General features: G+C 32.9%; 1 protein-coding gene across 2 annotated transcripts in view; it reads right to left on the bottom strand.

Annotated features, from left to right (window-relative positions):
* The window catches only part of LOC129947576 (rabphilin-3A), a 61,400-nt gene that overhangs the window by 2,948 nt on the left and 31,538 nt on the right, over positions 1-26,914 (bottom strand). The window lies entirely within an intron of this gene.

The following is a 26,914-nucleotide window of genomic DNA, read 5'->3' as shown; positions in this document are numbered from 1 at the left end:
AATTGTCTTGCACAAAAAAAAATGTTCATCTTTCAAAGTTCAAAGTTCAAGACGTAATATTTTCGATAATAAATTAAAGAGTTCCATTGATGTTGAGGGGGTATTTTTTGAGGTATCCTTTCTTTGATTTAGTCTATTTTCGTATTTGTAAACTGAGTTGGCGGTTAAGACTGTCAATTATTAAACCGTTGTTGTTTAAGATTAAAGTTAGAAGCTTTGAATGTTTTACTAAAAATAATGAGGGATGTTGTTTAAGGAAGCATAATCCATTGATTTCCTTTTTTGGTCTTACCTAAATCCTAGTAGCTTGTGTTTTGTGGTTCAAAATTGAGTAAGTAATTTTTTATACTTTGGTGTTTTAATAGATTCCAATCTTAGCTGAGTTACATGCGAACTATAAAGTCTAACTTGATGTTGGTAACTTAGAAAAGACCATTTGCTTTAAGAGAGATAATATTAATATAGTATGGCCTTGACGTTCAAAAATTGCAGCTTGGTTAAGTTTTAAATTTATTTGGAGAGGAACATACGCAATAAGGTTCAGACTCTTGTTATTTGCTCAGAACAAAAAGATTATGTCAAAGTAGTACCTTGTAAAGCGTGATTTTGTAGCTATTATCTTTTTGGAAACACTGGTTTAAACAGCTGACGCACGTTTCGTGTTTTGTTTCACTGTCAAAAATCTTCAGTTTGGTCTATAATCTAACCATGAATCGTCTTACAAACGAACAACGCTTGCAAATTTTTAAATTTCATTATCTAAATGCTGGCTTTGTTAAGAAAGTTAATCGCGTGCTTCTTACATTTTATGGTCAGTTTTATCGACTCACTGAAGCTGCTATTCGAGCTATTGTGACTAAATCTCGCACCAAATTTACATTGTTGGACATTTAACCACCAACACGCTTACGTAGAGTGCGAACTGAAGAAAATATCGCAGTTGTATCGGCCAGTGTTAATGACGAGAATGAACATCAATTATCGATTCGTCGCCGTTCGCAGCAATTGGACCTCGGTTACTCAGCAACGTGCAAAATTTTGCGGAATGATTTAGGTGTGATGCCTTTGAAAATACAGTTGGTGCAAGAATTGAAGCCGAACGACCTACTGCAACGTAAAATTTTTGGTGAATGGGCTTTTAGAAAGTTGGCCGAAGATTCACTTGTTTACCGAAAAATTGCGTTCAGCGGCAAAGCTCATTTTTGGCTCAATGCGTACGTAAATAAACAGAATTGTCGATTTTGGAGTGAATATCAGCTAGAAACATTGCAAGAGCTACCAATGCATCCAGAAAAAGTCAGTTTGGTGCGGTTTGTGAGCTGGTGGCATCATTAGACCGTACTTTTCCAAAGATGATGCGAATCGTAATGTAAATGTGAACTGCCTTGAAAGGGTATCCAAGCTTTTTTTTGCCCAAAATGCAAGAGCTTAAATTGCATGACATTTGGTTTCAACAAGACGTTGCCATATGCCCAACAGCAGGCGCAACAATTGACTTATTGAGAGTCGAGTTCGGTAAACACTTTATTTCACGTTCGGGACAATTGGCGATTTAACACCTTTAGATTGGACGCTTCAATTGACGCATTGGAAGACAACATTAAAGCATTTATTCTTGAGATACTTGCCAAAATGTTGGAAAGAGTACCTATGCCAAAATTCTACTAGGTAGATGGACCATTTGAGACGAAGTCAAGGTCAGCCTTTGTATGAAATAATCTACAAACATTAAATTATATGGACCGTACTATCGATTCAAATAAAGATTCGATGCATTTTTTTGGATTGTTTGTTTTTTTTTGAAAAACTTTCCTAAAACGTTATAAAAAGTTAAGAATTCTGCCCATTAGAGCTCTTTACATTTTTAAAGTATTAAACAAATTTAAGAAGCAAAGTGGTAATAATGCCTAGTTGAAGCTCACAACTGTTGATTCTATGCATACGGAACGTGTATTTTGTCAATTAACCTTTTGCTCGTAAAACATATTTTCTCTTTTTTATACTTTCGTTGCACCGTTGCTTTACTACCATTCAATAGAATGTCTTTTAATTTTAAATCATTTTTAGATATGGCATGAGCTATTAACTCGCATGTCTAAACTTTTGAATATGAACTCAAACCTCTTCGATTTCAGCATGTGTAAGAATATTGCCATCTAAAGTTTTTTTACTGATACTGCCTCTGGCGAGGATTTGACAAATTCTCTAAAAGTAATTCTTGTCATGAAAAGTGCTTTCTCAAATTAGCCGTTCGGATTCAATTTAAAACTAAAGGCCCCTCCATCCCTGACAACAGTACTCGAACACAGGAATGGTTAAGAGTTGTAAGTCACAAGGCCCTAGTTCTCAACGGACTGTTACGCCACCTAATTTATTTTGTAAGATTTTCTTTCAAAGAATTAGCAGCGTTACCAAAATTTAATCACAAAAGGTTATTAATTCAATTTTTTTTGAAACATGAAAAGATATCAATTGGACGTATTTAAAGCAAAAGATGTACGTTATTTCAATTTTAAAGTGATAAGGTGATCTAAAGGTATTAAGCATCAAAACTGTTGCGAAAAGTTAAGCCGTGTTTGCAATATTTCTATAAAGTAGAACATCCTAGTATTTCAGCAATATTTCATAAAGTCCATTTAAATACAGGTACCTTATATCAAAATACAACTGGCAGATTTCTTGCATTATAGGACAATTGGCAATAAAATGGCTTAAGTCTTTTCCATCTATTCCTTCAACAAGTGCTCAAAAAATTAAGATTATAGATTCGACAGAGTATTCGGTACTTAAATAGTTTCCTGAAGAAAATTGATGTTTAAGGTTCCTATTTGTATTTCTGAACGGTGTTCAAGTTGTTCCGGATGGATGCTTAGTGTAAAGTTTTTCACCTTTTTTTTGCCGTGACATCTGCAAACCAGCCCTGTCATTCATCAGCGTTTGACTATACAAGGAATAGATGAACTTCATGGGAATGGACTATTTCAAACACCTGAAAGAACAAATGGTAGACATGTGCATTCAAGAGGACACAAGCGTCCACAGGTTTTTCTCAAAACCCACCTCTGTCTATCAACTCCTACTCTCACCTCCCCGCATTGAACATCGGGTGCCTAGTACCTCAACTGGAGATTGGGTTCCAACCCCAGTGGAAAGATGTTGGGGGCAGCAAACGAGAGAGGGGGGAGAGGTGTTTTCACTAAGGCACCTATCCTTATCCAGGCGGCAGCGGACGAATTCTCGAGATATAATCAACGGTGACGTCTACAGTTCCAGTAAGGTTGACCTACTTAGTGAACACCTTATAGGGCTTCTTCGACATATTCGGAGCCCAGGCCTGTGAGGAGCGTTTTATTCGACTCCCTTTCCTTGGAGTTACCCTAAACTGCTGCAAGGCAGATATTACAGCCATCCAAGAAGTGCGATGGGATGGACCGGGCAAACGCAAACTAAAAGACTGCGATATCTACTACGGCGACTACTACCGAGAACAAAGACTGCGTCTATTTGGGTGCGGATTTGGAACTAGGCTCAGGCAAAAAGTCTTGAGTTTTAACAGTGTAAGCGAGCGCATCACGACAATCCGCATCAAGGCTAAATTCGCCAACATAAGCCTAATATGCCCGCATGCCCCAACAGAGGAGAAAGATGAAGACACCAAAGACATATTCTTCGAGCTCTTGGACAAGACATATGAGCAGTGCCCTGGCTATGACATTAAAATTGTCTAAGGAGATTTTAATGCCAAGGTAGAAGGAGAAGACATCTTTAGTGGGATAATCGGGAGATACAGCCTGCACGACACTACCTCCGACAACGGATTCAGACTGGTTGATTTCGCTGCGGGGCGAGACGTTCTGGTAGCTAGTACGCAGTTCACGCATCTCAATACCCACAAGGGGACATGGATATCTCCTGATCAATCAACCGTCAACCAGATTGAGCACATTGCGATCGACGCACGACACTTCTCCAGTATCCAGGATATCCGAACATTCCGAGGGCCACATTGACTCGGACCACTACCTCGTTGTAGCCAAGGTACGGCTACGGATATCCCGATCCAAGCCAAAACAAGGAAGTACTGTGAGAAGATTCGACGTCAGACGGCTACAATCGCAAGAGACTGCCATGTCCTTTTCCGATCGAGTCTCTAATAACCTCTTAAGGAGTCCTATGCTTCCTGCATTAAGCATTGAAAACCAGTGGCAACATTGCCTTGCAGCCATCAGAGATGCCGCCTCTGAAGTGCTAGGTTTCACACGGCCACCACAGCGAAACCTCTGGTTTGACGACGAATGCCGGCAAGCGCACGCAGCAAAACAAGAGGCATACAAAACGGCGCTGCACAAAAGGACTAGAGCTGCTCGCGAGCTCTACGAGCAGAAGAGGAGAGAGGAACACCGGCTTCTTAGATGGAAAAAAAGAGAACATAAGAAGCGCGCGATCGAGGAGATAGAGGGATGTCACAACAGAAATGAGGTTCGTAAATTTTACCAAAAGGTAAAAAAACCTCCCAAGGGTACCAGCCACGAACCGAAGCCTGTAAAGATGATCAGGGGAACATCGTAGTAGAACCGCAGTCGATGGAGACCCACTAAACTGCGCCAACTACAGAGGCATCCGTCTCCTTAAAATTGCGTATAAGATCCTCTGCCGCATTATGTGAACGTCTGAAGCCATTCGTCAACAACCTGATTGGTCCTTATCAGCGTGGCTTCAGACCAGGAAGTCAACTACGACCAAATATTCACACTACGGCAGATCTTGGAAAAAACCCAGGAGCTTCAAATCGATACCCACCATCTCTTTATCGATTTTAAAGCCGCGTATGACAGCATCTATAGGGAAGAGCTCTACCGAGCAATGTCTAGTGTTGGCATCCTTGTCAAACGTATCCGTTTGTGCAGAATGACGATGGAGAATGTACACTGCTCTATCAAGGTCGGAAAAGATCTTACCGATGCATTTGATGTCAAAAAAGGTTTTAGACAAGGCGATGCACTGTCATGCGACTTCTTCAACATCGTTCTGGAAAGAATGGTGTAAAACTCAACCGTACACACGAGAGGCACAATCTTCCAAAGGTCCATTCAATTACTCGGATACGAAGATGATATTGACATAATTGGAAGATCAAAGCGTGATGTCAGTGGAGCTTTTTTGAGCATTGCAACGGAAGCGAAGAAGATGGGTTTGGTGGTCAATGAGGGCAAGACCAAGTATATGTGTCATCAAAAAAGGACACTGAACGACGACGTCTTCGACAAAATGTCACCATGGGCAGCTATAACTTTGAGGTAGTTAAGGACTTTGTCTACCTAGGCACCGCTATTAATGCAGGCAAGGACACCAGCGCTGAAATCAAACGAAGAATAACTCTTGCAAATCGCTGCTTCTTTGGACTTAGAAGGCAATTGCGAAGTAAAGTCCTCTCTCGAGCATCTAAAATCACCATCTATAAGACACTCATCATCCCGGTTCTCATCTATGGCGCTGAGGCCTGGACCCTGTCAAAATTCGAGAAAAAAATTCGGGTGACTTTTGGTCCCGTACGTATAGATGGAGAATGCAGGAGAAGATATAATGACAAACTGTACGGGCTGTACAGCGACACTGACCTAGTTAGCAGAATTAAAGTCTAACGGCTTAGATGGCTAGGTCATGTAGATCGGATGGACATCAACGCTCCAGCCCGGAAGGTCTTTGAATCCAATCCCGAGGGACGCCGCAGTAGAGAAAGACCGCGACTCAGGTGGCGCACCCAGGTGGGAGAGGACCTCAACCAACTTGGCGTGCGAAACTGGAGAAAACTAGCTAGGGACCCAGCTGGCTAGAGACGCTTGTTGGTTAAGGCCCAGGTCCGCCCCAGACTTTAGCGCCACCTTAAGTAAGTAAGAAAGAACACATAACCAAAAACCTGGGCACCATAGCACAAACATGTGTTGACCGTTGGATGGATGACAAGGTATTTTGACGAGAGGTTGGTTTCTTGGTAAGAACTTCGTTTCAAAGCCAGTATAGCCTCAATACTTTTTTGCTTTGAAAAATTGAGTGTACGTGTAATTAAAACTCTCTAATTCTTAAATTCTTGCACAACTGCGATATTTACATTATTTAGTGAACAATATTCTTTCTGCTTGTACGCTCTTCAAACATTATCACCTTAGTTTTGCTTGTATTAATGACTAGCTCCCATTTCTAGCGAAAGGTAATACTACATAAGTCATCATCATAAAGTAGAACTTTCGCTTCATCACAAATTTCGTTAATATATAAAGCAAACAGTAATGGACTTAATATGCAACCTTGGGGAAAACATCTCGATGTTTCAAATTATTCTTAGAAATTCGTCCCATCCCATTACTGCACTGAATGAAACACTAAAGTTTTCATCATCAAGAACTTCCGGGAGAGACCTAGCGTTGAGAGCATGTCTATTTATAATGTCGAATGCTGCCTTAAATTTGAAGAAGCAAGCGTATAAATTTTAACTTTCCATAGGAAGTTATTGTAATGGGTCCGATTTGTCGATTTGAAAATTTTGACATTTCTCGACGTTTCAAGGTCCCTAGAGTCGAAATACAAGATTTTTAAAAAGATGTTTCTGTGTGAACGTCCGCACGTTCGCGACGTTTTTTTCGTCGTCCATAGCTCAAGAACCAGAATCGATATCAACTTCAAATAAATTTTGTTGATAATAATGTAAAAAGATGCAGAAAGGACTCTCAAGACAATTGTGTGGTCGGTTTTTTCACCATAGCAATTTAAAATAAAAGGTGGACATTTTGATTATAAGGCTAGAGACTTGAATTAAATTTTATATTATAAATCACGGTTTTTTATAAATCAAAAAAACTGAAAAAAAAAACAATATTTGTCGCCTCAAAAATTTTGCACTAAGAATAACGTTTTTAACATCTGGTAAAATGTTAAGGAAATCGAATTGACATTTAAAAAAAAAAAATTAAAAAAAAACATTACTAAAAGTTCGTATACATTGATTTTCGACTCAAATATCTTTTCAACAGTACGCAAATTTGGTAAAAATTAATGTTTGGTTCTCGATATCTCGTGAACAATAGAAGATATTGACATTAAATTAATTTCATTCATCCAATCTTTTCATACAAGAAATATTTTTTTAAATGCTACTAAAATTGGTAAAATTTGGTTAACGACTAAAAATCTAGTTAACAAAAATATATTTCGAAATCAAACTATTTCATTATATGCTAAATATTGTTGGTAATTTTTAACTTTTTAAGAATAATTCATGTGAAAGCTTTTTTTAACAAAACACAAAAACCTACGAACTTTTATGCAAGACAATTCGGGAAAGTTTTAAGTGTGAGTCCAAAACTTATCAACGCAGATATATGGTCCATCGTTGAGAAACTCGTCTGAAAAGGGTTTTCTACTTGAGTCCATAGAATATTGAAGTAAGAATCTTTCTTAAACTGTTTAGAACAGAAATTTCTCTGTAATTTTTGATTTTAATCATTTTTTTTCTGTATTTTTATAGTTTATTATATTGTAGTTCGTTTTATTTCTTGCTAGCTCCATGCACTGCTCTAAGTTATAACCAATATGAGCACAATTTTTGTGTTGGAAATTCTTGTGTTTGAAATTCAACTTGCCCATGTATTCAAAGAGACTGTTTAAAATTATATTCTGTATTTTAAGATTTAAAAATGTACCTGGAACCAAATTTTGTTTTTGAAAGTTTAAACGCAAATTTTTTTAAAAATTTTGTTAGGTATTTGAAAATCGTTAAGGCTTTTTTTTAAATTAATTTTTACTTGCGACAGATAGGAACTATATGGAAAGTTTTGTATTCGTGCAAAATTTTGAATTTTTTTTTGATTTTAATAAATCATGATATTACAATGGTAAAGAAGTCGAAAAAGTGGGTCCCACGATTCCGTCTGTCTATCCTGTCTGTCTGTCCAGGCTCCTACAGCCTAAGCCATTGGGTCCATTGAGTTCAAACTCGGATGTGAAGGTTTTGAGCAGATTCGCGTTAGGCGTTTTTTTCTTTTTTTTTTGTTAAGATCAAAACTAACAATAGCCCCCATACAATTTTTGTGGTAAAAACGAAAATTCGTATTATCTTAAGAAAAAACCTGATAGATTTTTTTTTATTTTCTCTAAAATTTTATTTTTTAACTTGGCTTCTTTTAGTAAGAAAAACATATTTTTTATTGCTTTGGAAAGGGACCGCTCATAGAACCGTTATATTATTTTTAATTTTGTCAGCAACTTATATTATATAGAATTTTTTTTGAACAAGCTTTTATATTGCCTTAACAATATTTGATTATCAAAAGTGCAATTGTTTTTTGTTTGGATTTTTTTTGTATGACATTCAAATGTAGAGCGTATATAAACAATCACTTAACAACTATATACCAACAATATTTTTAGAATAAAATTGAAAAATATTAAATATTTAAAAAATAATTTAAAAAAACCGCTCGAACAAAAAAATTGAAAAAGGGTTTTTAATTTATAAAATGGCATTTACATTTTTGACAACAAACTTATTTTTCAGTTTTTGTTTTAATTAGTTTAGCTGTGCATGAGCCCAAAAGAGCGCATTATTTCGACATCATTTTAATAACATTCGTATCTTTTATTGAAATTAATGACATATTTATGTATTTTTATAACGATAAAAACGCGCCATTGAAGCGGATTAACGAATATGATATTATGTTAAATCAACAATCTATGTCTGTCTATCAAGAAGTATTATCTTGGTACCTTTGTATATATGATTTTAAAATATTATTCTTTAACAATGAGGTTGTTTCACACATATTTTATTTGTCTTCGCCTATATAAAAGAAGTAAATACTAAGTATACAAGTTAAAGAAACGGGCCAGAAAGAGTATATGTATTTTGTATTAGAATCATTTATTCAACGTATACACGTTATTCCTATATAAGTATTACGAACAAACTCTACAACTACTGCTTACGTGTCACTTCATAACTAAAATCCAAAACTCACAAGAGCCTTAACGTGAATAGCAATTTCTTATACCTGTTCGTATGCTTGTTTTTTTTTTAACTTTAACGACACAAAAAAAAACGAGATAAAAGGAAAGAAGGAATGTGATTGGACTGTAGTAAGTACCTTCTACCTACCAGTAATATTCCTTTATTATCATCAAAAACATGTCTGCAAAAAGCTGAGCACGCCAATGAACTACTCTTTATCCGTTTTAGACACCTACCTAACTACACAATCAATAGACGATCGCTTTACAATTTGAACATACATGTTCTGCCTCTTTCTTATCTTCAGAAAATTTATTTTCCATCCTGGTTCTTCTAATATGAAATTAAAATAAAGCTTTCCAAACCATTTCCCCTTAGTTTTTTCAACAAATTATAAATTAATATTCAATAAAATGCATTTCGCATCATTTACAGAAAATTCTCTTTGTTTTGATATTGAAAAATGGATTTTTTTTTGACAAATTAAATGGCATTTATATCTTTGAAGACAAACTTATTTTACAGGTATAATTTTAAATCTTATATAGGTACTTTTTTAAACAGACTCTTTGTGAAAGGGAGCAAGTTCGTGCGATCCAGTCGTGCATTTTATTTATATATACAATTTTTCAATTTTAGTTTAAAAATATTTGTGGTATGCAGTTATTTAGAACTTTTTAAAATACGTTTTACTTTTCAATTTCGTCAAAAATTTTCAATCGGGTGACTCACTTTTTTCGACTCCTCTACCATCGTAATGTCAAAAATCTAAACTTACCATATACATATAGTTCCTATATGTTGCAGGTAAAACAAAAAAATTTATAAGAAGTAAAAATGTTAACTTAGAGGCACGGGTTATTGAAATCGGATCAAAGTTGTTTTTGACAATACTTTTTTTTGGAAATACATTTTTGAAAATCGGTGTGCACGTTCCAAAAAAAACTAGGTACTTTTTGAAATAATAGGCACCTTTATGAACATATGTACATACACTGCGGGTCATAATGTTAGAAGCAGGCATTTTTGAGAAGTAAAATCGATATTTCTCCCGTTACATGGTGGATTGGAAAAAAAAAACAACTATAGTAAATGAAAGACTACTTTGTTAACAACAAAATGTACAATTTGGGAATATTAGAGAATTGTCAATTGAGTCATTTCATAAATTAATTGTTGTTTATTGAGTTGTAATAAAAATTGGCAAGAAAAAATTTTTGACAGTGAAGGAAATGGCAAGAATAGATGTTTTTTACTCTGAAGGTCTTTCATGCCGTTCTATAGCCTGAAAAATAAATGATCATTGTGTCAGCAACTATTTAAAAAATCCATCGTCGTATCTAAAAAATTATAAAGGAAACACTTCCTCTGCCTTAACACTTCGCGAAACGCGAAATATACTTAGAATAGCGTCAAATTCATCTTTATCGGCAGCTAAAATTAGGGATAAAGTTAATGTTAAGGCCAGCTTATCGACTGTCAAACGCACGATCCGCAATGCTAAACACATAAAGCGCCTGAAGCTTTAAAAAAAACCACCACTTAATGACGCAAGGAAGAAGCAACGCTTGTGTTTTGCGAAAGATCACATGAGCTGGGATGTGCAGAATTCAAGGACTACAAATGATTGGCGGAAGGTTATTTTTTCAGACGAAAACAAATTTAACCTAGATGGGCCAGATGGTTATAATTATTATTTCCATGACATGAGGAAAGAGGAGCGGTTTTTAAACCGTCACCATAGCAGAGAAGGAGGCGTTATGGTCTGGGGCTCAATTTCGTTTTATGGCACTATAAACTTGGTAGTCCAAGATAGTAAAATGACTGGAAAAACCTACAAAGCCTTGCTGGAATCAGTATTCCCCAAAATTACCGAGCTTTTTGGACCAATTTCATGGATTTTTCAGCAGGACAACGTTCCGATACACACAGCCCGAGAGGTAAAATCCTTCATTGCAAACCAAAACATCTACTTGCTGCCTTGGCCAGCATATTCCCCGGACATTAACATAATTGAAAATGTGGCTGGCTTACACGTAAGGTGGGAAAGGGAGGGAAGCAATACGATGACAAGGAAGCGCTTATTCATGGTATGAAATTGGCCTGGAGTGAGATTTCACTGGACTACTTGGAATCTCTTTATAAATCCCTAAAAGAATAAATAAAATTTTTGAAGTTATTTTAAAGGCTTGTGGCAGCACACATTATTAAATATTTAATAAAACCAAAAAACTTAAACAAAATATGAATAACTCCATTTTATTTTCATTTATTTTATGCGCTTCTAATCTAATGGCCCGATTTATTTTCGCATACTCTTGACTTAATTAACAATTTGTCTTAGAAGTTCAGTTAGCTTAATCTCTTCTATACCCAAAATGTATGTTGTGTTGTTAACAAAATAGTCTTTCATTAACCATACTTATTTTATTTAATCCATTATGTAACGGGAGAAATATCGATTTTACTTCTCAAAAAATCCTGCTTCTAACCTTATGACCCGCAGTGTATTTCCACACAAAGAAAAATCCATTTGGTGTGAATTCTGAATTGACTTGAGTTTTTAATAAGTACTTGTAGACCTATGTGTATTTGTATACAAATCTTAATTAATTTATATGTTACTAGCGGCTCGGTACGTGCTTCGCTACGTATATAAATACGTATTCGCATAGTAATAACAAAAAATATTATTAAGTTCATTTATTCAAACAAAAAAATATTTTAAACTGCTAGCTATTTAAAAGTCCAAATGACAAAAATGATATATTGTTTATATTATATTTATCAGCAAAGAGTAAAAACTAAAAAATAAAAAGAATTGGGTGCTCTTACTATATGGTGGGTCTATATGGGATAGTATAAATCAGTTGGATAAACAATATTTTTAGTTTTTCCATTTCGAGCATGAATCAATAAACAGTTGGGTATACCGACTTTCGAACAGGCAACATAAAGTTGGCCATATGAATAACATGATTCCTCCAAATTGACACCACAAACGTGAAGTGTTTGCCCTTGGGTCTTATTTATGAACATCGCAAATGATAAACGCACAGGATATTGTAATATTTTGAATTCAAATGTCATATCAGTTGGAATCAGAGGAATACACGGTATCAAAAAACCTTCTCCTTTTGATTTGCCAGTTAAGATTGTAGCTTTAATCAAATTTGGAAATAACTTTTTCACTACCAATCTGGTGCCATTACACAGTTTCGGGCGGATTAATAAAGAACCAATTTTTAGGTTCAAGCAAGGCGGTGGTATACCAGTTGGTTCGAATGAATTTAAAAGTTCAATTGGAAAATTCATTGCCTCATCTTGATTCATAACACTGTCAATTGATTTATATGTCGTGACGACACCTGGCAGTTTCGATTGAATTTGAAAATTAATAGCATTGATATGAATGTTTTTCGGTGCTAAAATGGTGCGTTCTCTCAACCAATCTATAGATTGCGCAATTGTATACAAAAATTGTTCGGTAAAGTGATCAATCCGTTGGTATTGTCGGTTGGTATTTTGCCATCACCAATTTCTAACAACAGGTGTTTATTTCATCAGTAGGAATTTATCGAGGAAGGACAGGAAATGCAGTAGCAATTCCCGAAGATGCAAGTGTTAATTCAATTTTCTATTCCGATCAAATAGTCGCTAAATTCAATGCCTTCGTTCTACATTTCCAAGGTAATCAACAAATCGGGATTTCTTTAAGTATTTGTACAAATTGTTTGTATATGGGAGTATAGAAAGATGTTGATCTTACACCTTTTCAAGATATTTTTTTTAAATTTTCTCTACGTACAAACCTTCTCTGCACTTCCACGAATAATTCAAGACCAAAATTAGCCAAATCGCAAGGCATTGTTGAGTTATAAAATTACAACGAAAAGTGGCATTGATTTTTATATATATAGATAATAGCATTCGTCGTAACTCCTCAGAAAAACAAAAACAAAAACAAATGTTACCTTTCAGCAACTGTCTGTAACGTCCTGAAAGGAGTCTTTCTAAAACAAAAAACGTGTTTCTTAATCCATTTTTTTCATCGTTAAATTAACTTCAGCGAGAACTCTTTGTTTTCTTATGTTTAATATTTCTAAGTGGGTGTTTATATCCATCCCAAAAAGTTAAGTAAACAAATGCGATTCAAACTAAACAATAAAATGTGAATTTAATTTTGATTAAGTTCAGTTACTCAAACAATGTTCTTTCTTCTTTTCATGACCAAAGTATTTCACGATGCAGTCATATCGGTTTTCATTTAAATATTCACGTCCACCACTCGATTACACCATCATTTTAACAACGATTATATACCGACGTAGAACAATACGTGTTTTCTTCATCGACAAAGCGTCAAAAGCAACCAAATAAGTGTCAGTTCCAATCCAACTTCATTCATAAGAAGTAAACAAAGTGGCAGACCTTATTATTACTCGTACTGTCCCCAGCTAAAGCCACCCGCATTTTCCATTCCCATCCCATCCATTTGAAGAGCAAAGTAAATCTTTCCATTACACGACACTAAACACGTGTAGTGAGTCCCCTGATTTTCTCCACTGCTATAACTTTCCGTATACAGTGGCTTCGTTTTAAGTTTTTATTTGAAAAATTATTTTAATCTGGAAAAAATCCTTTCAGTTGCTTACAAGTAAAGCCTAGTACATACTTCCTCGTGAAGTGAACGTTCGCCAGTGGAGAAAGTGAACTTTTAACATTGCTCACTGGTACACACTTGTGAGTACACGTTGTGAACATTTGACTTCAGCTTCACCAACAGTTCCCGTACATTTTGCACGTGAATTGCCCGTGAACGAAAACTCTCCACTTTGTTCTCCACTCAGCTTCACGAGCAAGTTCACGAGTGAACCAAAAACTGAAATTTGTATGGGTTCACGAGATGGTTCACAAGTATGTACTAGGCTTAAAGCCTAGTACATACTTCCTCGTGAAGTGAACGTTCGCCAGTGGAGAAAGTGAACTTTTGACATTGCTCACTGGTACACACTTGTGAGTACACGTTGTGAACATTTGACTTCAGCTTCACCAACAGTTCCCGTACATTTTGCACGTGAATTGCCCGTGAACGAAAACTCTCCACTTTGTTCTCCACTCAGCTTCACGAGCAAGTTCACGGGTGAACCAAAAACTGAAATTTGTATGGGTTCACGAGATGGTTCACAAGTATGTACTAAGCTTAAGAAGTAAACAAATATTTAGAACATTTGTGTTTTAAAAATTAGTTTATTTATTTTAAATTTTTTTAATTTATTTAAACAGTTTGAAAGAATTGTCTTTTTCAAATGTAAATTTAAAGTTCATTACTGAAGACGCAACCAAAGCAATGAGATGATATTGACAATGGCGTAATTTTCAAGCCATTTTTAGCAATTTACTAAGCTTAAATAATGATTTACCTAATTTTAAACGATTTTACATCTTACCATCTTTTAAGAATATGTTTAAGTTAAATTCATGGAATGGCTACTTTAACTTATTGGAAGTTTGCTAAATCCATATGACATCTGTACAATTATTCTTATAAGAGTAGAGGATGGAATATTCCAGTCAACAGAGGAGAATTCCAATAGGTTCGTTTAAGAGAATTTTCTTTGTTTATTTCACGAACTGTCACTTTTAAGACATGTTTAGATGCTCGTTTTTTTTATTAACATGCAATCAACAATTTACTAGTTAGGAAAACGAAAAGAAAGGTCTTAAATTTTTAAGGTCCTCAGTAAATTGCTAACTAGTTAATTGTTAAACCCTTAACAATAGGTTGTTTAAAATTTTGCGCAAATAGGTTAAGACCACGTAATTGACCTCACTTAGAAATCTTACTAACTAGATTTCTAAACCATCTTGCACATGAGCTACGAACTGCGAACTGTGGATGTTCACATATTTTGACTTTCCTTTCACATGAGCTTTATACCTATTCGCAGACAGCGACGAATTGTCAATTTATAATTACCCTTTTCAACAAACAAAACAAGAGTGGTATAGTTTTGAGGTTAAGTTAAGCGCGAATAATTTATTCGTTGCAGTGTGGATGGTATGTGGAACGCGAATAGAGTTTGACAGTTGGTAGCAAACACACTGCAATTCGTTACTACCAAATTGTTTTTAAAAATTTCTCTTATTATAGAGAAAAAAATGCAAATTTCATTATCCTAACATAAGTTTGAATTGATTTCTTATAATTATAATGTGTTTTTGTTTGAAATTGACTTTTTGAAATGTATAAAATCACGTTTGTTCGTCCATTCGTTGTTCGCTCTCATGTGCAAGGCTCTTAAGTAGTATTCACATGAGTGCGACCAACGACCGACGAATGAATTACAAAATGTGAGTTTATATACATTTGAAGACATATTTCCACACAAATTCTTAACAAAACGATAGCAATATAGTTTCTATTTGATTTACGATACATACTTTTAATTTTCAATATAATATATCAATAAATTTAAGAAAACAAATTTATTCGTGGCGAAAAAAATTATAGTTGATACGAACTGTCAAACTTTATTCGCGTTCCACATTATCCACACCCGCAACGAATAAAATAATCGCGCGTACTTAACCTAAAAAATCATTCTTGTTTTGGTTTCGGTGGTGAAAGATGTTCGGCTGTGGCTTTATTCGCGACGAATTAAAAACTCTCATGTGAAAGAAACGTCAAAATCGACGAATGTTCGTTCATTCGTTGGTCGTTGGTCGTGCTCATGTGAATAGTGCTTTAACAGTATAGTCTTCTAAAACGGTGTGCAAATATTTGCTTACGGAAATTCAGTTTTTTTCGTACCTATGATTTATTTAGTTGACCCACTAAAATTTATAACATTAAAATAATTAAAATTTATTTTTAATTTAATACAAAAAAGCATTATTATCTTTGCTAAAGTTCACAAGCGAAAAAAGTTTACAATTAATTAAAATGTATTGCGACGGCAAATAACGAACATAGCCGGTGTTTTGTTGGAAAATCTATCCATAGTATAGTAGGATTTTACACGAATAACAAAAACAATATCCATAGTACGAATAAAACCGACAAAAGTTAGAGAGGAATCTTACTATGGATGGGTTTTTGACATTATTAGGAGTCTTGAATGGATCTTATGTGATTTCGTTCTTAAATGTTGGTACGATTGATATTGCATTTGTATCTCAATGGCTGTGTTCGTTGAGTAGTTGTGCATTTGGAATCACGTGTTTTCAATTATGAAAAAAAATCAATCTATTACTGTTAATATTATTTAGTTTTGTTAGTGAAAATGGACTAACTGGGCTTATTTTGCAAGAGAAAACAATAGAAAAGATATTTATGTTTTTCTATGTTTCCACTAAAGGTTTATCTCAGTTTAGATTAAATAAATCTTCATGGTGTTTCCACCGCACAAGAAGATTTAAAAATGATTAAGTTTGACAGCACTTTCTCAAATTAAAGTGTTCCGATGTTTTTTATGAACTGATTAGTTCAGCACCATATAAGAATATGGTACCTACTCCACGTCTATATATTTTTTTTAATTTGATTAAACCAGAACTATATTTTTTGTACACAAACAAGTAAATAAACAGACCATAACGCATTATGTGTAAAATAAACTCCTCAACACAGGTTTTTCTTCGCAAATTTTGACTCAATCCCCGACCGGAATCAAGGCGAATCAAGTTCATTTCAGCTCGATTCAGGTATATAAAGAACTGAGACGAGCTTTAAGCTTGATTTTCACAAAACTTTCTTCTATTCGTGTGTTTTGTTATTATTACTCTGACAATATTCCTTCAGTTGTACCAATTTTTAAATAAAAAAATCTGTCTGCTGAGGATCGTTTTGTTGGCAATTTCTCACTGTACTATATATGGAATACCAAAAAAACGCACTTATAGATGAATGGTGTGGTTTTTTACGCTCTTGATTTTATTGGCCCCTGTTTTAAAACAAATAGCGTCACTTAAGTCAATCGAAATATCGTTCAAAGTTCTTATTCAAAAACCGATATAAATGTATCATCCGATTCTGAAGCTAACTTATTGTTCCTTTTCCAGTGACAATGATCTGTCAAGGACATATTTGTCAATGTTATTCCTTTAATCCTTTTATTTTTAAGCCTAGTACCTACGCTGCTGATGCGAAACGAAATTTCCCATACAAAAATGACATGGCTTTTCGTTTTTCAGTACGTTGCTGAACGATAAAATGTGTCATTTTAGTGGATAGCTGTTTTAGATTAATTGCTTGCGAAATTTTGACGTTTTATTTATATATTGAAAAATTTGTTTACAAATTTCGGGGTTTTGACTTGGATTTATCTTTGATTTAAAATTTAATAAAATGGATTTTTCTAATGTTTTCCAACAATACATTTCTGAATCGGAAACTCAGGATGTTATTGGTGATGTGCAAGAAGTGATGAAGACAAGCAGTGAACTTCAACTTCCAAAAAATAAGATGAAAACAAAAATTGATTTCCCTTCGGAGGAAAAAAAGAAACTGGCCTCGTTGGTCGAAGCCAGTGAAGCTATTTAGAAGTAGAGACATAGGCTTCACAAAAATAATTCAGCCGTTGCGAGCCTCTGGAGTACTATAGCTGCAGAAATGAAAAAAACAGGTACAGGTACTAACTGCTCAATAAAATGTTAATAAAAACAATTCCGTATGTAACCTTTTTTTTATTCCAGTTGGAGATTGAGGGGAAATGTGGCGTTCCTTACGTGATAGAAAGCGCTACCATATCACAGGCAGGAACAAGAGCAAGTCCGGTAGTGAGGCCGATCTTGGCGTTTCAGATCAAGGCGACATTACAGGAAGAATCCCAGGAGATAGGCTGGGAATTAAATTGTTTTTGACAGCTGACAGAACTCTTCACAAATGTTTTTCCGCTGTGATTTTCGTTTTCATTATACTCTGTATTCGGAGACCTCCGAAAAAGACTTTTCTGTAACTAACCCGCCTTGTTTTTTGTACAGAACTGCTAAATATTTCATAATAGGATTTTCTGGATTTATTTTGCAGTTTTTAAGCTTCCATCCCTTTTTTCAAATGGAAAATCTGAATTTTTTAATCTACTCATTGCACCACCAAGTATGTGCTCATTTTACTTAAAACTTATTATTAAAAATTCGAGGACAAATCGGAAATGACTAATTCTTTAATTTTTTCTTTGTTTGACCAAATTTCAAGGGTTTAAATTGCTGTTAAGTGCTTCATAGTTTTAATGATCTATAATTAAACTAGTCATCGGTTAAGCATTTTGCCAATTTTGAATTGCCTCATTTCAAAAATAAAAATACCGACATAAAAAAAAATAACTTTTTTTTCCAAAAATATTTTCCAAACAGTCTACAGAACATGGTTTAAATTTACCACTTTATACAATACAAACCTATGGATAAAGTAATTTGCATACAAATCAGCTCACGACTCTTGTTTCTAAATATAGCTGTTAGACTTATTTAAAACAACAACAAAAACAAAAACATTATATAATTAGAATACCCGCATTAAAGAAAATTTAAAATCATAATATCAATTTCCTCTTATAGCTTTGAGCCGGAGTTATCCTATCGGTTCTACATACATAAGTACTTGTGATTGAATGAATATGATTGTCTGTCGTATGCATATGGTATGTAGGGGTAACTGTCCGGATTTGAAAACCTTGAACCGAGTTGACACTTTAATGATTTTTAAAGGTGGTTGGGGTTGTTACCACTAGTAAGGAAGTAATGAATTCATTTAACTGTTTTGTAATTTTAAGAATGTTTGGTTAATAAATTATAAAGCCCAAGCAAGGGATAGGGTGGTTGACTCATTGAAAAATACAATTCTATTAAATTCCTCATGTCTTTCATTTGAGTCAAAGTTATTCATTTGGACTGTAGAAATGTAAGGCTCTGCAAAATGTTGGTAATAGAGATGAAAAAAATTATGTGCTTCCTTTAGTTTTTCGTATTAAGATATTATTTCATTTTTTATTTCTTTAGAATTGGAAACTTTACTTTTACTTTTGAAAGCAAAAATCAGATTGGAGATATAAATAAATAATGAATTATTGGGCGCAACAGTTGGTAGAGAACTAGGGCCTAGTGAGTTACAACTGTCAACCATTTCTGTGTGCGAGTCATTTCGGAAATGGCGAGGACATACAGTGCGTATGCCGAATCCGAACCGCACTTTTCATGACAAGAATTACTCTTGGAGGATTTATTTATTCTTCGCAAGAGCCAATATCCGTAAAAAAAAAGGATTGTACCCAAGACCTCTAGCGTGACAGTCCAACGCACTAATTGCTTAATCACAAACACGCTTCAGCTTCGGCTTCGTCTGCTTTACGGTGGGCCTGCTTCGAGGTTATACTTTGAATGACATTTCTATTATTTCATCCCTCCAAACAGCAAATATTTTGTTTGTTGACATTTTTGTACAGCTGTTGAGCTGTCAGACAAAGCAAATGTTCAGATAATTGAACTAGAGCTTCCGTTCGGAGTCACATTACTTTACATAACGTTTTTTTTCCTTACGATTGTCAAATAAAGCGTGAGGTCAGCCATTGTGATAGCATGCATTGAATTCCTATGGCTGAACTCGTAAACGTCAGGTGAAGCCAAAGCTGAAGCGTGTTTGTGATTCAGCCATTAGTGCGTTGGACTGTGACGGTCCGATTTTCTGTATCTCGAAAAACTGTATTTCAAAATGATGTATGTACAAAATAATGCATGATCGAAATTCTGTATTGCAAAATGCTGTAAATAAGGATACAAAATAAAAATCGTTTTGAACATGTAAAAAAGTGCGTACTTGATAATGTATATCAACACGATTTTTATTTTGTAGCCTTATTTACAGCATTACAGGTATTATGTTCTAATATACTCCCTTGAACAATAAAAAAATGTACCTATGATAGTTTATAAGTCTCTGAAATAATAGAAAAAAAAATAACAATATAAATATGATCTTTTTTTTTATTGTCTCTTTCTCATTTTCTTCTTCTTAGTTAGTTGTATCTCTCTCACCTTTGTACATGAATTAGATAGATAGATAGTGTATTGATTTTGTTTAAATTTTACAATGGTTTGTTACCGCACATTTTACAATATAGTGATTTGATACAATGTATCTTTCAGCTAAAATAGTATGTATATAAGTTTTATAAATAATCAATAAGGTTTATATAATTTTGACCGGAAGAAAAAACAATAAAAACCTCCATTTAATGTAAGAATATAATAAAATCATAAAGCTAATGACTAGTAAAGGTATGAAGTCTATCAGGTTAACAGATGAACCAATAAATGAATAAATGATAGTTTGTTAACAATAAGTATGAATAAATATTTAATAAATTACATAAAAATTTAAATAATTGAATAAATAGAATAAAATAAAATAAAATAAATAAATAAATAATTTAAACAAAAATAATAAGTAAATAAATAAATAATAAATAAGTAAGTAACTAAATAAATAATAATAAAATAAATAAGCAAAACAAAAATTAACAAATAAATAAATACATACATACATAAATAAATAAATAATCAAATAAACAAAGAAACAATAAATAAAAAATAATTAAAATAACAATTAATACATATATATCACAGGTAAAAAAAATAAAAAAAATTCAAAAAAATAGAATTTTTAATTCGGATTATTAAGTAGTTCTCAGCAAGATCAAGTCGATCAAAGGATTTTGTTGTTAGTTTAATTATTCTATCTTCGATCAATTCGACATTCGCCTTTACGTGGAGATCTAAGGTGGAATGATGCCAGGGTAGATTGAGCATCATTTTTAAAACTTTATGTTGAGCAATTTGTAGTTTTTTATATGAGTTTTAGCTGCGCTTTTCCATACTGGACAAACGTACAAAAGAATTGCCTGAAATATAACCTTACAAATTATAGTTTTATTCTCGACTGAAAGTAAAGACTTCCTATTAATAAAAGGGAACAGCAGTTTGGTTGCTATCTTGACTTTTTTTAGTGATTGTGAAATATGGTGATTGAATGTTAATTTAGAATCAAGAAAGATACCGAGATATTTCACTTTATTGTCCCAAGAAACCGCTCTACCTAAAATTTGCCAATTATTGCTTGGGAGATAACAAGCTTTTTCTTGTGAAAAAGATGGCTTGTAACTTGTCAGCATTAAGTTTGATTTTCCATCGATTGTAATATTGGTATAATATTCTCATCGCATTATTTAAGTTTGTCTCAATGTTGAGACCAAACGTATGCGAAGAAAGTATTGCAGTGTCGTCAGCAAAAATTGCTGCTTCACAGGATGGTTATTTGGGAAAGTCAGAGGTGTACATGAATTGTGCCTATCATAATCAACAATTGCATGAACAATTGCACCAAACTAATTGATCTGTCAAAAGTTTCAGTATTATACAATAATATGAGACACAATATTTTGACAATACAGCATTTTGAGGCGCAGTATTTTGACAGTACAGCATTTTAAAATACAGTGTTTTAAATGTACAGTATTTTGAAATACGGAATATTAACCATAACCTACAATACAGTATTGTTCAACATCATATAGAATTTTGACCATACAGTTTTTTAAAATACAGCATTTCGACCCGCTCTAAGTTTACTAAATGTCGAAAACAATATTTTAAATTTTTTATAAAATGAAATCAGTTTGAAGCCAATATCTTCAATTTTTTAAAAAGATATTTAATTAATTTTTACTAATTTTTAGTAATATTATTTTTACGTTTTTATTTTTTGGGGAAAAAAATGTCATTTCAATTTTTCTCAAAATTGTACCGGATGTGAAAAACGTTAATCTTAGTTGCATAAAATTGTTTTGGAGATGCAATTATTTTGTGTTCGTAAATTATTCAAAGTGGCAATAGTTTTTATTTTAATTTTTTCGATTTATAAAAAAATTCTAGTCGGTATGGACATTGATTCGTGAGAAATTTTGGGTTAACCAAAATGTTCACATTTTTTTTTAATTGCTATGGTAAAAAAACCAAGCACTCAATTTATTTGAGAGTCTTTTTTGCATCTTTCTGCATTATTATCTCTATAACAACATTTATTTGGAGTCGATATATTTACTAGTTCTTGAGATATGGACGATGAAAAAATATTATTTTTTTTTAATTCATTAATTTTTTTTTATAAAAATCCAATTCAAAGCTAATTTTTCAAAAATTTCTATCAAAAAACTATCTACATTATTGCAACAAAAGATTTCGTTAATCTAAATTTTTGATTAAATTCTTTTAAAGTCCTGGAGGTGACGTTGTGACATATTACAAAAAGAATATATTGGATTTTTTTAAGGGCACCAATGGATACTTATCAGTGTGAGTTGCACTTCTTTTTTGTTAATTGAATATTGTCCTATTTTTCCGGTCACACTTTTATCAACTAGACCGATATACGCTTCAACGACGAATTGAAATCACCAAGACAGGGCTATGTACTATTTCCTGGATTTTAATATTTTGGAAATTGTAACTTAAAAACAAAATAATAAAAATATAAAACAAAACAATAAAAAGTAATTTTTTTTTAAATGAAGCCAAATTAAGAAGAACACATTTAAAGACAATTTTAAAAGTTTGAAAATAAAACAATTTATCAAAAAAGAACTGATGACTTTCTTATTTATCTGTTCGTTTTTGATAAGAATTCTAATTTACTATTTTTGACCAAAACATTTGTTGTTTATAATTTTGAAAAAATGAAAAAAAAAAACGATTTGGCTTAAAATCTTAATTTCCAGGATTTAACACCCGATACATAACACTTCTTTCGAGTTCTCTACCATCTTAATGTCATTTTTAAAAAAAATCTCAAATTCGAATTTAGTTACGTCGCAAGTAAAAGTTTGCCTAGCCTAGTTGATTTCTATTGTGGCCATTATCGTTTTCCATTGGCGGACGTTTTTCTTTACATAATTTTATTGTAAAACATCCACTAGCTTATGTTTAAAAATACCTGTTATTATATAAAAATGAAACCTTTTATTGGAAACAAGACAAGTGACAGAACTTTGTTTTCTGTAACTACTAACCAACTTACCAAGTGTTTTTTAACTTCTCATAGGATGTTTTTTGTAATCGGTCTGATTTGTCGAATTGAACATTTTTAAATTTCTCGACGTTTCAAGGTCCCTAGAGTGGAAATAAGAGATTTTTAAAAGGATGTCTGTGCGTGCGTGTGTGCGTACGTAAGTACGTCCGTACGTTCGCAATGGCGGATCCAGAAAGTTTAACATATTGGCTTGTTTATATATTAAATAAAAACTGTTAAAATATGCTATTAACAAAACTAGATTTTCAAACTGAACTATTTCTTTATATAAAAAATATTGTTGGTAATTTTAAAATTTTTAAGAATAATTCAATTAACAACATTTTTAGCCCAACACGAAAATCTACAAACTTTTAAGGAAGACAAATCGACAGACGGGATGGGAAGTTATTAGGGTGGGTCGCATCCCAGCCTCTTTTTTTTTTGTTAAATTGACATGATATGCTAAAAACTAAAATGCTTCACGAGCTTATTTTATTTGCGCTAACGTTCGATTACCATTTCTAGATATCAATTTTATCTATGGGAATTTTATTTACAGAATAAACTTTAGTTTCGATTTTTATTATATTTTTTAGATGACTATAAATTTCATTGAATTTGCATAAATGTTACGGAAATAGACATTACTTGCGTTATTTTTTACCCACAAAGCGATCAAATCGTGTGTCTTCAAAGTTCATAAATAATGTATGTGTGTGTATAGTAGGTATTGCATCCTAAGTAGCTTTATTGGAACTGCGTGCGGAAGGGTTCTCGTTTCCCATTTCTCGTTTCCATTCTATAGATTCTTTATCTGAAGAGTTGACATCAAATGTTCATTCATATATTATTTTTCTGCCGTTTATTCCTCACAACAACAAGTAAACCTCTTGAGATGTTCTTTTTTCCCTTTGAAAGATGATGAGTTGATATAAAAGTGGGATTATAAAAGTCTCAAAGCAGCGATGCATTAGGGTTATTGTAAGTTTGACATGTTCAATTAAAATTCTAAACTAGGAAACATTGTGCGCCTTCATGGTTGTGCGCTTGATCTCTGAATAAAAGTTATCCGATTAACGTTTTCAAGTAGAATTTTTATTTGAATTTTAAGTATTGTTGTTGAATAAAGTGTTAAATCGCAATGTCAGTTACCCTCTATATCTATCTAGAGGGTTATAGGTATTCAGTCTTATTTAATAGAATTCGCTAAACAGATGAATAGTTATACAGTGAATAAGGATTTATGTAGGCTCTATGTAACGTTGCAAAAATTCCTATTTATAAAAAAATCTGCTATAAATTTTAGTTATACAATGCTTATATCAAAAAAAGTGCCAAAAGTACTATAAAATCTGCTAGTTGTCATAGCAACTAAAATATAACAAAATAATTCCAATTATTTGTATGATATTCTCTTTCGAAAATCTATATTTTTTTTAGATTCTTCGTTTCTTCGGCTCACGAGCTAAACTCGAGAGGCATTATTGATTTTATTTTAATTTCAAAAAGAGAGGAGAGAAATCAAAATGACATTTACGAAATAATAATAACAATAATTTCCTTATGTAGGCTCTATTCAACCTCAAAACGCGTTTAGCTTATTATGGGACTATGCAACCTTGTATAAGTTTTATAAATAGCATTTTTGCGTTTAGAGGCATTATAGAGATAACATAACTTTATGTAGGCTCTATACAGCGTTTTTAAATAAGACTGATTATATATAAGAATTATGTGGATGGTGTTGTCATTTGAAAAAGAAGGATTTTGTAGATTGGGGGCATGTACATGATATTACGCGTTAGGAATTATAAACTCATTTATTAACCAGCACTAAAAGAAAACAGCTATTGGGGTTACTTATGTAATTTCAATGTAAAGCAAAGTCTATCATATTTATACTCATGAGGTAGATGAACTTCTGAAAAATACACCTGGAAGTTATACCTAACTAAGATGTTAAGGAACATTTTTCGACCACAGTTCTTAAATTCAAAGTTTCTGATCGGAATATTGATTAAACTTCAGTAACTTTGAAGAAAGTAATTGAAAAATTCCAAGGGTTTGCGAAAGTCGGTGATGTTTATAAACATAGCGATATGGTCATCTAAAAATAACAAGCCTTTCAAATGTCAGTATTTAATATTGTTATAATTAGAATTTAGGAAATATTAGGTCAAAATAAAAAGCATATAAAAGAATAAAGGACACTATATTTTAAAAATAAATAAATAAATTAGAAGGAGTTCCGGTGAGAACTAGGGCCCAGTGACTTACAACTCTTAACCATTCCTGTGTGCGAGCAATGTTGCCAGAGATAGAGGAAACCTAGAGTTGTATGCCGAATCTAAACGTCTAAATTGATAAAGTTTCATGACAAGAATTACACTTGCAGGATTCGTCAATTCCTTGCAAGATGCTGGTAAGAAACTTTAGGTGGCACAGGTGGGGATCGAACCCAAGACCTCCATCAAGACAGTTCAACGCAAATACGCAATAAGATTTGCAACACTTGTAATGTTTGATTCATTTCATTAAAAATACATAATCTTAAGGACCTACGCTCATCAGAAACACGCCCCTCTTCAAAAACTTAGTTCCTTCCAACGTATACATGTTCCGTTGAGTTTGTTTTAAAAGCTCTAATTAAATACAATTTTTAAGTTTACAATGGTCAGGTTCAGACAACATAAGAAATTCAAACTAGTAAGATTTTAAGTATCATAAACATGACATTTGAAACTTTACTATATTAACCTTTACCTTCAGTTGACATTGCAAAAATTACTAAAAAAAATTATTGTCTACAAAAATACTACTCAGGCAAGCTACAATTCCCTCTCGACTTATATTTTGTATAATTTGACAAGGAACCCTTGTTACTACAATAAGCGTCATAAAATTGCAGAAAAATAAATAAATCACCGAGTTATAAAGTTCAGCTTTTAGTTGAATGAAAAATTATGATTAGTTGTCATTTTGACATGAGTGAAAATGATTTGACACTTGGGAGATTTTTCTGACTGACTTTCCATTCAACTTTCTTAATTGCCTAAATTGGAAAGCAATTTTTAACCAGTTGGCCAATCAGATTTTAGAAACTTGTCTTACTTTTAAGTCCATAATGGCTTTTTTACTCTCTCTCTCTGCCTCAATAATACTAGATGATCAACAATTTATTTGTTTTAATTTTTGATTTTTAAAACAATTTTTTTTCAAAATACTATATCATGAAAATGGGTCATCAATTCTAACAATATTGAATTGTAAAACGTATATTAATAAATTCTTAATAACTCCCAAAATGAAATTAAAAAAGAGGCTGGGATGCAACCCACACTGATAGCTTCCCGTCTGTCGATTTGTCTTGCTTAAAAGTTTGTAGGTTTTCGTTTTGGGTTAAAAACGTTGTCAGTTGAATTATTCTTAAAAAATTTAAAATTACCAACAATATTTTTTATATATATAAATAGTTTAGTTTGAATAGATTTTTAGTTGAAAACAAATTTTGATCAATTTTAGTAGCATTTTTAAAATTTGTACAAATTGGATGAATGAAATTAATTTGAGTGATATCAAAAACCGAACATCAATTTTTACCATAATAATAATAATATTCTCTTTAAATTAAAAAAAAAAAAACAAAAATATTTCTAATTTTGGAAAAACTATTTAAGTCGAAAGTAAATTTTTAGCAAGTTTGAATATTGTTTTTTTTTTAGATTTTTTATTTTTGTAGTAGTAAAAGTAGTTTTGAGTCACTATCTCGAAGGTTTGAAGAGATATTTGAGTAATATTTTTCTTTTAAGTTTTTATTTTTTGTAAAAAAAAAACTTTCGATTGAA

The sequence above is a fragment of the Eupeodes corollae genome, chromosome 2, assembly GCF_945859685.1.
Source record: "Eupeodes corollae chromosome 2, idEupCoro1.1, whole genome shotgun sequence".
Taxonomy (NCBI): domain Eukaryota; kingdom Metazoa; phylum Arthropoda; class Insecta; order Diptera; family Syrphidae; genus Eupeodes; species Eupeodes corollae.
Note: the sequence above shows the minus strand (reverse complement) of the source record. Positions and strands in the feature narration are given on the sequence as shown.